This window comes from Sarcophilus harrisii, chromosome 4 (assembly GCF_902635505.1).
Source record: "Sarcophilus harrisii chromosome 4, mSarHar1.11, whole genome shotgun sequence".
Classification (NCBI taxonomy): Eukaryota; Metazoa; Chordata; class Mammalia; order Dasyuromorphia; family Dasyuridae; genus Sarcophilus; species Sarcophilus harrisii.
In genome coordinates this window covers 101,326,811-101,337,879 of record NC_045429.1, presented here as the reverse complement: position 1 = coordinate 101,337,879, position 11,069 = coordinate 101,326,811, and the positions used below count along the sequence as shown (strand labels likewise).

Below are 11,069 nucleotides of genomic sequence, written 5' to 3'. Positions count from 1 at the left end.
TAAAACTAGAAAGAAACTCAGAGGCCATCTTTCCCACAACCTCCCCCAGTTTTACAGATGATGAAACTGGACTTCAGAGACATTTTGTCCCTTGATCAAGGTTATGCAGGTGGTAAACATCAGAGGTGGAATTTGAACCCAGGGCCTGTGACTTGAGTCAGTATTTTCTCCACTAGCTGGAAATCTGGAATAAGTTTTCTTGGGGATCAGATCTCAGGGACCCTTATTGTTGCTGATTGGGAGTAGTTGCTGGAGCTGGGTGGGTTGAGGTTAAGAAATCCAGTCCTGACAAAGCATCCAGGTACGGTGGAAAGAAAGCTACAAAGGTAGTCAGGACTCTATGCTTGAGTCTTTGTTCTCTCGGTCATCTACGTGACCTTCCAAAAGCCAATTCCTTTCTCTGTGTTTCACATTCATTATCGACAAAAAAGAGGGTGTCAGAGCATATGAACTGGAGGGTCCCTTTCAGCTCTGATGCTTTGATTCTGCTTGCAATGCTTCTCTATAAGGCTGTCATGAGGAGAGGGCTTTCCATTTTGCAAAAGATGTGGAAATATGAATTACCATCAATTATTACCAGCTGGGTGACATTGGGCAAGTCATATAATCTAAACCTCAGTTTTGCTTTCTGTAAAATAGAGATAATAATGTTTCTATTACTCACCTTATAGGATTCTTGTGAGAAAAGTGCTTTGCAAAAATACTCATTACTGTAATCTTTTTCATTTTTAAGCAATCCAGCAGTTAGTTTGGTTCTCTGCTTGTATGTGGGCAACCCTACCGATATAACTCACAGTTAATCTGATTCCCAGTTAATAGGGCTTCCCCAAAGTTTAGACAGAGTCAACTGATAGGACCAGTTGGAGAAGCCAACAGGAAAAAGACCCATGGGAATTGGTAGGAGTCACGTGCCCTCATTTGGCCAGTGTAGCCATGGGAGAGTGTCTCTTTAAGAACCCAAGACAGGTGTAGGTCCAGACTTCATACAGTTTCAGTTTTGGCAGCATCCAGTGCCCTGCTGGCAGCCTCCAGAGGAGGCAGGGACAACACCTTCGGAGTTCAGGAAGCTGGAATGGTAACAGGGCAGGATCCCTGAAGGTATGAACAGAGAAGAGAAGAGTCAAGAGTGAGTTTCATTTCTTTGGGGTCCACTAGAAGAGGGCACCAGCTAGACCAGGATGTTCAGAGATAGGGGGCTGAGAGATTGACAGGTCTGGTGGAAGGGACTGGGGCAGTGTCAATTCCCAAAGAGTGGGAATGGGATGGGGCTGTGTGAGGATAGTCCAGGGGGTAAAAATATGGGAGGGAGGGTCAGTGAGTCCGATGATCAGCCTTCTCACTGCTACCCCAATCCTCTATCCTGGAGGAGAAGAATAGCAGGATAGCAGGGCAGATGGGTGCTCAGTACTCCTCTGCTAGTATTTGATTTTGGTAGTTATTAAGATTAGCTTGTGACATACTTTTGTTCTTTCTCCCAAACCCCCGTGTCTTGTATACTATTCCCCAATCTTTTCTGCCTCCATGATATTCCATTCAATTAGAAGCCCAATCTTGTTCCATAATTTCTTATAACCACCAGGACACAAGCATTTTGTTGTAATAAAAAGAATCGGTAATAGGAGTTTTGAAGTCAAAAGACCTGGGTTCAAGTCTCCATGCTGCAATTTAACAGCTGCTTTATTCCTCTAAGTCTTGGTTTCTTTATCTGTAAAATGGGAATAATAATATTCACCCCACCTACCTCACCTTGTTGTTACTATCAAACATTAACTGAGGGCTTTTTTAAGCTTAAAGCTTAAGGTGAATATGTTATCATCACATGGAGATAAAGTGAAGTGGGAAGAACACTCATTTTGGATTCTAAAGAGCTGACTTCAAATTCCAGTTTACTGTTATTATTGTTATCCAATCCTTTCTCAATCATGTCTGATTCTTCAGGATCCCATTTGGGGATTTCTTGGCACAGAAATTGAAGTGTTTTGCCATTTCTTTCTCCAGGTCATTTTACAGACAAGGAAATTAAGGCAAAATAGAATTAGACGACTTGCCTAAGGTCACACAGCTAGTATCTGAGGCTGGATTTAAGCTTACTAGGTAGGTGATATTGGGAAAATATCTTAATCCATCTGAGCCCCTTTCATCATTTTCAAAATGGAGGGAACAGGCACACCAAGTATGAGGATCAAATGAGAGAATAGTATCTTAGCTGTGATACTTTGAAGCATTTCAGCTCTTACAGAGGGGTCCGCTGGGATGAGTGCTCTTAGTCAGAGGATATGGCTTCTTCATATCTGGCCTCTGGTACTTGCTATTTGTGCGTCTTTGGCTAAATGTTTTTACCTTCTGAGGCCTCAGTTTCTCTATTTGTAAATGAGAAGCTTGAACTAGATGATCTCTGAAGTCCCTTCTAATTAGGATCTTTGATCATGGAAGTATTCTTGGCCACTCCCTTATGGATGGAAAAATTCAAGTTTGGAGAGTAACTCGCTCAGGAACTTTTCACACTGTGAGGAGAAGCAGTACTATTTTCTAATTGACCATTAGCATTTCTAGACCATTTGAGGGCCTATTGGGTTTCTGGGCTTTATAACTTTAAGTTTTTTTTTTAAATCTTTTCTGAGGGTCAGACACCCCCTTTGTAGAAGAAGGTAGCATTTACTGCTTGCTTCTCAGAGAGGGCAGGTCCTTGAAGACAAGAAACTGGATTATTGTTGGTCTTTGACTCCCTGTAAATCTTTTTTTTTTTAAAAGTGTGTTGAATTGAATTAAATTGAAATTACTGACTGTATCATACCTTTCCCCACCAGAGGACCCAGAGGGCAAATTCCATACCACACATGGTTCTCCTTGGGGTCACAGGGAGAATGAAAGACTGGCCACATTCAACCCTACTGCTGCCACCACATGCAAAGAAGCAAGACACTAAGTAGGAAGGGGGATCAGCAGAAGCCAACCCAACCTGGGGTTTCGGGTCTGTCTCTGTCTGTCTCATGGTGAGCAAGGGAGAAGGAAGAAGGTGAACTGGATCGAAGGATTCACATCCCAACAGTTCTGAGGTTCCAGAAAGTAAAAAAAATGGAGCCAGGGAGAAAGAAGAGGAGGGAAAGAGGTCTCAATTTCCAGGTTGGCTTGGATGTGGCCAGTCCCTTTTGCTCCCAAAGGTCCTGTTTTTGTTTTTGTTGGATTTCCTGAGCCGCAACTGTTTCTAGTTTGGTCTGACTTGCTCAGACCTCAGTTTACACAGACCTCAATTTAAAGGTCACCTTTCTCCCTTGACAAGGGAAGTTCTGGGTTCTCTCCACTTCACGTGGCCATATTTAGAGACACAGGTTGGGGAAGGAGGGAGGAATGGGGGAAGTTTAGGTCAAATATGACTTAAAGTTCTCTCCTCCCTCCTCCTCTTTATCTTCCTTTTCCCTTCATCTCCTCTTCTCTGGAAATAAAGTACAGTAGAAAGAGTAGTGACAAAAAATCCAGGATCTAATATTTGCCCCCTAAACCTCACCACACACACACACACACACACACACACACACACACAACTAGCTGAGTGCGAACTAGACTGTGTCACTCAATATCCATGTGAAAAGAAACAATGATAATAATGCCTTATCTGTTTTAAGTTAGGTGCTGAACCAGCTGTTCACATTAGCACTTTGAACTATTTAATGGCAGATCTACTTTTTCCACTATACCAGGTTCCTCTTAAGGGTAGAGGGAGGCTGAATCTCTGTATCACTGCCATTAAGGAAAGGTTGCTCTACTAAGGTCTCCCTTTAGTAAAAGTAAAACTAGGGTGGAATAATTGGGGATTGTCTCTAGGGTACCCCTATTTGAGAGGGGCATTTCCTCCCCTTGCTGGTCCCCTGATCAATTGTTCTTATGCCTTTGTGGATGGTCCTGTTGCTGTCTCAAAACTTCCAGGGCCTGCCTTTTCCTACCATTGTAGCCACTGCTACCTTCTTGACCCTAAGGTCAAGGATTAAGAGTCAAGGGTTGCTAGCTGTGTCATGGAAATCTGAATCCAGTTTTCTAGGGGAATGGGCTACCCCATCTTCTGTCATAAGAGCACCCTGAGAAGAGATGTATTATGTAGCTTCTGAACTTGGGAACATATGCCATGTCTCTGTAATAGTGATATAAGAGTGTTCTAGCTAAGGTGGGCTCCCACAGCCTTGGATTTCAGATGACTACCTTCCAATCCATATTTAAGTGAAATTGTTCCATGTGAATCCCTAGTTATAACTCTGATCATTGCACTGCTTATGAATGCTTAGAGTAGTAGTAAATCAAATCAAAGTATCATAGTAGCAACCCCCTAATGTCATTCTTCCTGGGGTGTTGATCTGAAGGAGCGGAATGCCAAGTCTTTCTAACTTCTCAAACGAAATTTTCTCTAAATTAGAAGCATGATATTTGTGAGGTAGAAAGGACTTTACCCTTTACCTAATCCAATTCACATAGAAAAGAATTTCTAACATGACATACCCAACATGGAGCCATCCAGCGATTGCTCCAGATTTCCAAGGAGAGGAATCTGTTCTCTCTAGATATAGCCCATAGCTCTAATTACTTGGGAGTTTTTCTAGATGTCAAGCCTAAATTTGAATCTTTGCCACTTCCACTGATTGCTCCTGATTATAGCTTCTAGAGCCAAAATAAAACTAATTTCTTTTCCATATGCCAGTCCTTCAGCTACTTTGACAGCTATTATGTGCCCCATGAACTTTCCTCTGAGATAAGAACCACCAATTCCTTTCAAGGCTTTTCAATCTCAGTAGACGCTTCTGTATTCCCTCCAGTTTATAAATGTCCATCTTAAATTATAGAACCCAAAGTTGAACAAAATATTACAGATAAGTAAATCTATGATTTACAATGTGCCACTATGTGGCAATTACCTCCTTATTACTGAAAATGATACCTCTCTGAATTCAGCACAAGAACAAATTAGCTATCATTGATTCCTATTGAGCTTGAAATCCATTAAAACCCTCACAACTTTTTCAGAACCACTGCTGTTTAAGGCCTCCGCTGTCCTGGACATGTGAAGTTGATTTAAAAAAAAAAAAAACTCAAATGAAAGATCTTACATTTGTTCCTTTTAAATTTCATCTTATTCAATTCAATCCATTCTCTAGCCTGTCAATATCTTTTCAGAACCTGACTTTGTCATCCATTATGTTAATTATCCCCCCTAGCTTTGGGTGGCTTCCAAATTAGATAAAGATATCATTCATGACTTTAAGTCACTGATCATACTTTATCTCCCATGAAAAGCAGGTGGAGTAAAGAAGAGTGATCTTTAGACTAATAAATAATAGGCCTAGTTCTAGTCTCCTTTTGCTACTCAAATTTAAATACTAGAACTGAGAAGACCTTAGAGGTTGTTGAGATTTTAAGTCTAGACCTAGATTGGGATCTAGAGAGATTAGAAGAATTATCAAGCCAGGTCTTCTGACTCCCAATCTAGCACACTTTTTAACACATTGCTACTTGAATGACTTTTGGCAAATTACTTTTGTGGACTGTAATCTCTTCATCTGTATAAACCAAAGAGTCAACAAGCATTTTTTAAACTTGTAGACAGCACATCAGGTTAAACGCTGAGCCTTGAATCAGGAAGATCTGCTTTCAAATCCAGCTGGGTGACTCTGGACACATCATCTAGCTTCTGTCTGCTTCAGTTTCCTCAACTATAAAATGAGGATTATAATTGCATTTATATGCCAAGATTATTGCAACTATCAATGAGATAATATTTGCAAAGCTCTTAATACAGTGCCTGACAAATAGTAGGTGCTACATAATTGTTTTTTTTCTTCCTTCCTCCTGTATTAGGCAATGAGGATATGAGTATAAACAGTAATAGTAATTTTAGAAATTAAAGAATGAGATTCTGTGGTGTCTCCTATCTATAACTCGTGATTCATCCTCTTCCTAATCTCTGACTTTCCTCCTAACTTTCCCTAAATACACATGATTCTTGCTTTCTTCTTCAGCTTACCCTGATCAAAGCCAGGATTGGCAAAGCAGAGGCATTTAATCCTTGTGGGGTGGAGGCAGATTCTGCAAAAAATAGCCTTTTGTTCCTCTTTCAGTATCTAACAGGGAAGAGGGAAAATTGGACTTATGCTTTGGAGGCCAATATTCATGACCAAATCTATGAGCCCTGCAACCACAAACATACTCCTAACTACTTTAAAAGTTCATATTAGCCAAGAGGAAGGGTGGCTTGGACCTGGTGCGGCCATTAAATTGCTGTTTGACTGTCTATAAGCCATTTTCCATCCTTGATAAAGCAGCTTAAGCATCTAAAAAATGAAACCATTGGGCTAGACCTTCTCCAACGTCCCTTCTGCTATTCTCAGCTGGTTTTCTAAGAGCTATCATGTAAAGAAGGGCCAGGAGGAGCTGATTCTTCCTCTGGGGCTGGGACTCAGACAGTTTAAATTCCATATTGAAATTCAACTCAGATTCGCAATTTTTCTACGCTGTGCCCTCCTGGGACAAAATGTGTAAATAGAAATGAGTCCAAGTAGATAAAATACTTTGCAACCATAAAGTACTTTATATATAATCAATTCATCAATAAGCATTTATTAAGCAACTACTGTAGTCAGCATTGAGGTAGGTATTAGGGGTATACATAAGAAGATTCAACAAACTCTGCTCTCAAAGAGAATGCTCTCTGTCTCTGATACACACACGTACATGCATATATTCACATAAACTTATATGTGTGTACATATAGGCACACATACATAGTTTATTGTACACACATTTATATGTGTATGTATATATACACACAAACATATATGTATGCACATATATACACACACATACATAGTTTGTTGTTTGTTCAGTCATTTCAATCATATCCAATTTTTTGTGACCCCATTTAGGGTTTTGTAGTTTGCCATTTCCTTCTCCAGCTCATTTTACTGATGAGAAAACTGAGGCAAACAGGGTGAAACTGAGACTTGCCCAGAGTCACACAACTTGTAAGTGTATGAGGCCAGATTTGAACTTGGGAAGAGGAATCTTCCTGAATGTAGACTCATCATTCTATCTACTGATTCTTCTAGCTACCCTTATATGTATATATAAATATATCCACACATCTAAATTATATATATACACACACACACACACACACACACACACACACACATATATATAAAATCATATAGTAATGTAATTTTACATACTAAAACAAGTTGGTGGCACAGTTGTAGGTAAAAGTCCAGGCCTGGAGTCAGGAAGATCTGAATTTAAGTCCAGTCTCAAATATTTACTAGCTTTATGACCTCTGGCAAATCACTTAACCTGTTTATCTCAGTTTCTTCTCTATAAAATGGGATGGTATCACAGTACTTACCTTGAAGAAACAAATAAGATAATATTTGTAAAGCACTTAGCTTAGTGTAAAGCACAACCCAAGTTGGTGCAATAAAAATGTTTATTACCTTTCCTTTCTTTCTCTTTTCTCTGGAGGTATGGAAAAGAAGATCTAAGGTAGAAACTTTCACTAGCAATACAGATCACCATCTCAGTTGTCACTTAAATTCTTAAAGCGTAATATAGGGCCACCAAGAAGTCAAGGGAATTGCCAGGATCACACAGTAGGCATAGTAGAAAAGTGCTATTTTTTTATCAAAAGACCCAAGTTTGAGTCCCAGCTTGACCACATTCAAGGGATATGCTTTTAGGTCTTTGTATTTAAAAAAAAAATTTATATGGAAATCCAAGGGGCTCCTTTGATTCCTGTGCAGGAGAAGGTCACCCAAAGGCTAGTTTTTTGTTCCTGTGACAGTAGTGGCAGGTCTGGTTCCAGCTCACTAAGGAGGTGTTCTCATCTGACCTTACCTCCCTCCTCCCCCCATTATACTCTATTTCCTGAAAACCTATTGAGATTCCAGAAACAGGACTTTATAGACTCGTACACAAATTTCCTTAATCTCCCTCATGCCACTCATAGGTGCAGAGACTACTGAATCCAGATTGTAGCTCATTCCTGATTTCAACCTTCCTTGCTATCCACAAATGAATAAAAAAGCTTTTGTCAGACCATGAATATGGAATCTAAAAATGGCTCCTTAAACTCACAGAGTCTGAGACTTCTGGCTACAGAACAGAACCTGTCTTTTGTCCACCAATTAAGAGGAATGTTTGTTTTAAGTCAACAATCTTTGCTGAGTTTTCAACTCACTTGTCCTTCCAGCTATTAAGTCAATCAATATACACTTATTTATTAGAAGCCTCCAAGGTGACAGGTACTGTTCTAGGGGACAGGGGTTCATAGTCCCTGTCCTTAAGGATCATACATTCTATCAGAGGAGACAAGATATTTGCATCAAGCTCCCTGTCACCAGCAAAATATAATGTGTAAGCCCCAAAACACACAGAATTACCTCAATACTTTGTGCACATTATAAGCACTTAATAAATACTTGTTGATTTGATAGATCCAAACTGTATAAGCCCAGGAGAGCTACTGAACCTCTGTGACCCAGTCCTCTCTCTGCTCCTATCCCACAATAATTGTTCAGTACTCCAATCACTGTCTTATTGGAATATTAGAAGAATAATTTAAAATGTGGAGAACATGGGGAAAATCATATCAGGTTTATAATCTATAAAGCATTCTGGTTCACCCTTCAACTACAATGATGCCTTCAATGAGCTGTTCTGTAATCAGCTCTCCCTCTCCCAACTCTTCACCAAAACCATTTTCCCTAGTAGGTGTCTGATCTCCAAACTAGGCAGGGGAAAATGCTATGTTCCATCAGATAGAGAAAGGGGAATCAGCTAGACCTGTCCCGGTTCTTCTAGATAAAAAAAATAGTCTCATTCCCAGAATCCCCAGTATTGGGTAAATCTCACTCCACCTACCTCTCCCTTGTTTTGTAGGTATATTTTCCTAGCTCTTCAAGTCAATGAGTTAATCATTGCCCTAGTGCAAAGAGTTTGGGACCAATTAACTGGTGCAATAAGTGTCCAAAAGAGCCATTCCACAACCCCATTTGTTTTTCCTCTCCTTTTCAAGAAAAAGAAGTTCTTTATCTTAACAAGGAAATAAAATGCTTCCTTGATGGGAAATCCCCAAAAGAAAAAAAATTAAGATTAGGAACAATTCTATTTATTGGTAGCCAGGCTTAGCCTTTAAGAGGACTGGGAAAGGCTTCTCATATTAAAGAAAAAGCCAGTAGACAATGCCAAAGGGACTGTTTACCTCTGGTTTTGGGTCCTCCCTTCCTCTCCCATTCTTACTAATAAATTGGCAACCTCTTTATCTTTATAGGACACCCAAAACTGAAGGTAAGTCAGATCTTCTTCCTCCTTCACAACTCAATTTTTCCCCCAACATTTTTTTCCTTAACAAACTAGTTTCCAATGCAAATCCAAGCAAAGTCCCATGAGAAAAGTCCTTCCTTACTCCTCTGGATTGGGATCAGAAGCTAAAGGAAGAGGAGGGGACTTTCAATGGGCTTGAATTCTTATTCTCCACTCTCTTTCTCCCTTCTTCACCCCGCCAATGTAGTAATGGGTTTCTAGTCTCATGTATCTGGTCCTTGAACCATCTATGAAGGAGAAGCTCATAGATATAGAACAGGAAGAGACAGACCCTAATTGGAGGTTATCTAAGTCAATCATTTTACAGATTAAGGCCCAGGGATGTAAAATCACTTCAGATCTGGTATTTAAATACGGCTCCTCTCATTCAAAATCCATTATACCATGGCTGGAGGAAATAGCTTAGTGGTTAAAATGCTAGATGTGGAGTCAGGATGAGCTAAGTTTATGTTTGATTTCAAACACTAGCTGTGTGACTTTAGACAAGTCACTTAATCTCTGCCTCAGTTTCTTCAAATGCAAAATAAGGAGAATACAAGAATCTATTTTTAAGAGAAAATATGAGGATCAAATGAAAAGAGAAAGAACATAGTGTTTATATAGCCCCTACGATGTGCTGCTATTCCCTTCTCTTCATGTTGCTTCAATAAATAAGCCTATGGCAGCATCCACATTAAATTCCATCTTATAGTTTCTTTTCCTAGCTTCATGTTGGCTCTTACTTTCAGTAAATTACTGAAAGCCTCTGGGTCGCGATTTTTTTCTCTTTAAAATGAGTTAACGGTCAACAGATAGGAACTAGCACTTCCTAGTGGTGGGATCCTGAATAAACCATTTAATCTCTGAATCTGTTTCCTTTCCTGTAAAATGGAGGTAATGATTCTTGCTTTATCTTACAGGGTTGTTGATTTGTAAGTCTTAACGTGATATATAAAGGTAAACTGTTTATTGTCTTCTACCAAATTTCTACTTGGATAATGGTAGTGCATGTGTGACCCTGGGGTATTTCAAAATGGACCTTCAGAGGACCAGCTCAGCATTTTCTTACCAGATTGAGAAAGCTTTGATCACCAGCCAAGTGATGGCTGATATATCTATTGTCTAAAGATTGGTTTAGCCAAGATTAATCAATCTCATCACCTATTTGATTCTATGCTTTAGTTATTTTTGTATTCCTAGCGGACTTTTAGAAAAACAAGTCGTTTACTTCTATAAGGTGCTCAGCATTGGACTACACACTTTGGAGACCTAAGAAGAACATAAGACACAGTTTTTACCCTCAAAACACTTAAGGTGTTTTTCTTAGGGCCATGTAGTCCTATTTCTATATTTTACTCACAAGATATTCCAAGAAATTAAGTGATTCATCCAAAGCAGTTGAGTGACAAAAGTAAGATTTGAACCCAGATTCCTTGCCTCAGAACCTACACTCTTTCCATCATATCATGCCTTTGCCAGAGTTAGGAAGACAGAAGACATTTATACAGAATGCTTCATTACTTACAGAGAGCTATGATTTCATTGATATGGGTGCCCTTCACCTATACAACCAGCATCTGTCCCAACTTTGGTCAACAGTTATCTTCATGATTTGCTCTGGCCAAAATGATTCATTCCCTCGGTTGCCAATCTGCTGCTTGCTGAGGTTCTGCTTTTATCTAGGTTGGTTCTCTGATTAGGAAGATATCGCCCATCTCTAAACTACTAGTGAC

At 39.7% G+C, this 11,069-nt stretch overlaps 1 protein-coding gene across 3 annotated transcripts in view; it reads left to right on the top strand.

Annotated features, from left to right (window-relative positions):
* The first annotated feature begins 971 nt into the window (after positions 1 to 971).
* Positions 972 to 11,069, top strand: part of PIGR (polymeric immunoglobulin receptor) — a 28,348-nt gene continuing 18,250 nt past the window's right edge. Inside the window, exons 1-2 of one of the 3 annotated variants that reach the window (XM_012547831.3) lie at positions 972 to 1,126; positions 10,257 to 10,293. The gene's annotated coding sequence lies outside the window, so the exon portion shown is untranslated. The remainder of the gene's footprint in view (positions 1,127 to 10,256; positions 10,294 to 11,069) is intronic. The other 2 variants (XM_012547832.3, XM_012547830.3) reach the window with 2 other exon arrangements.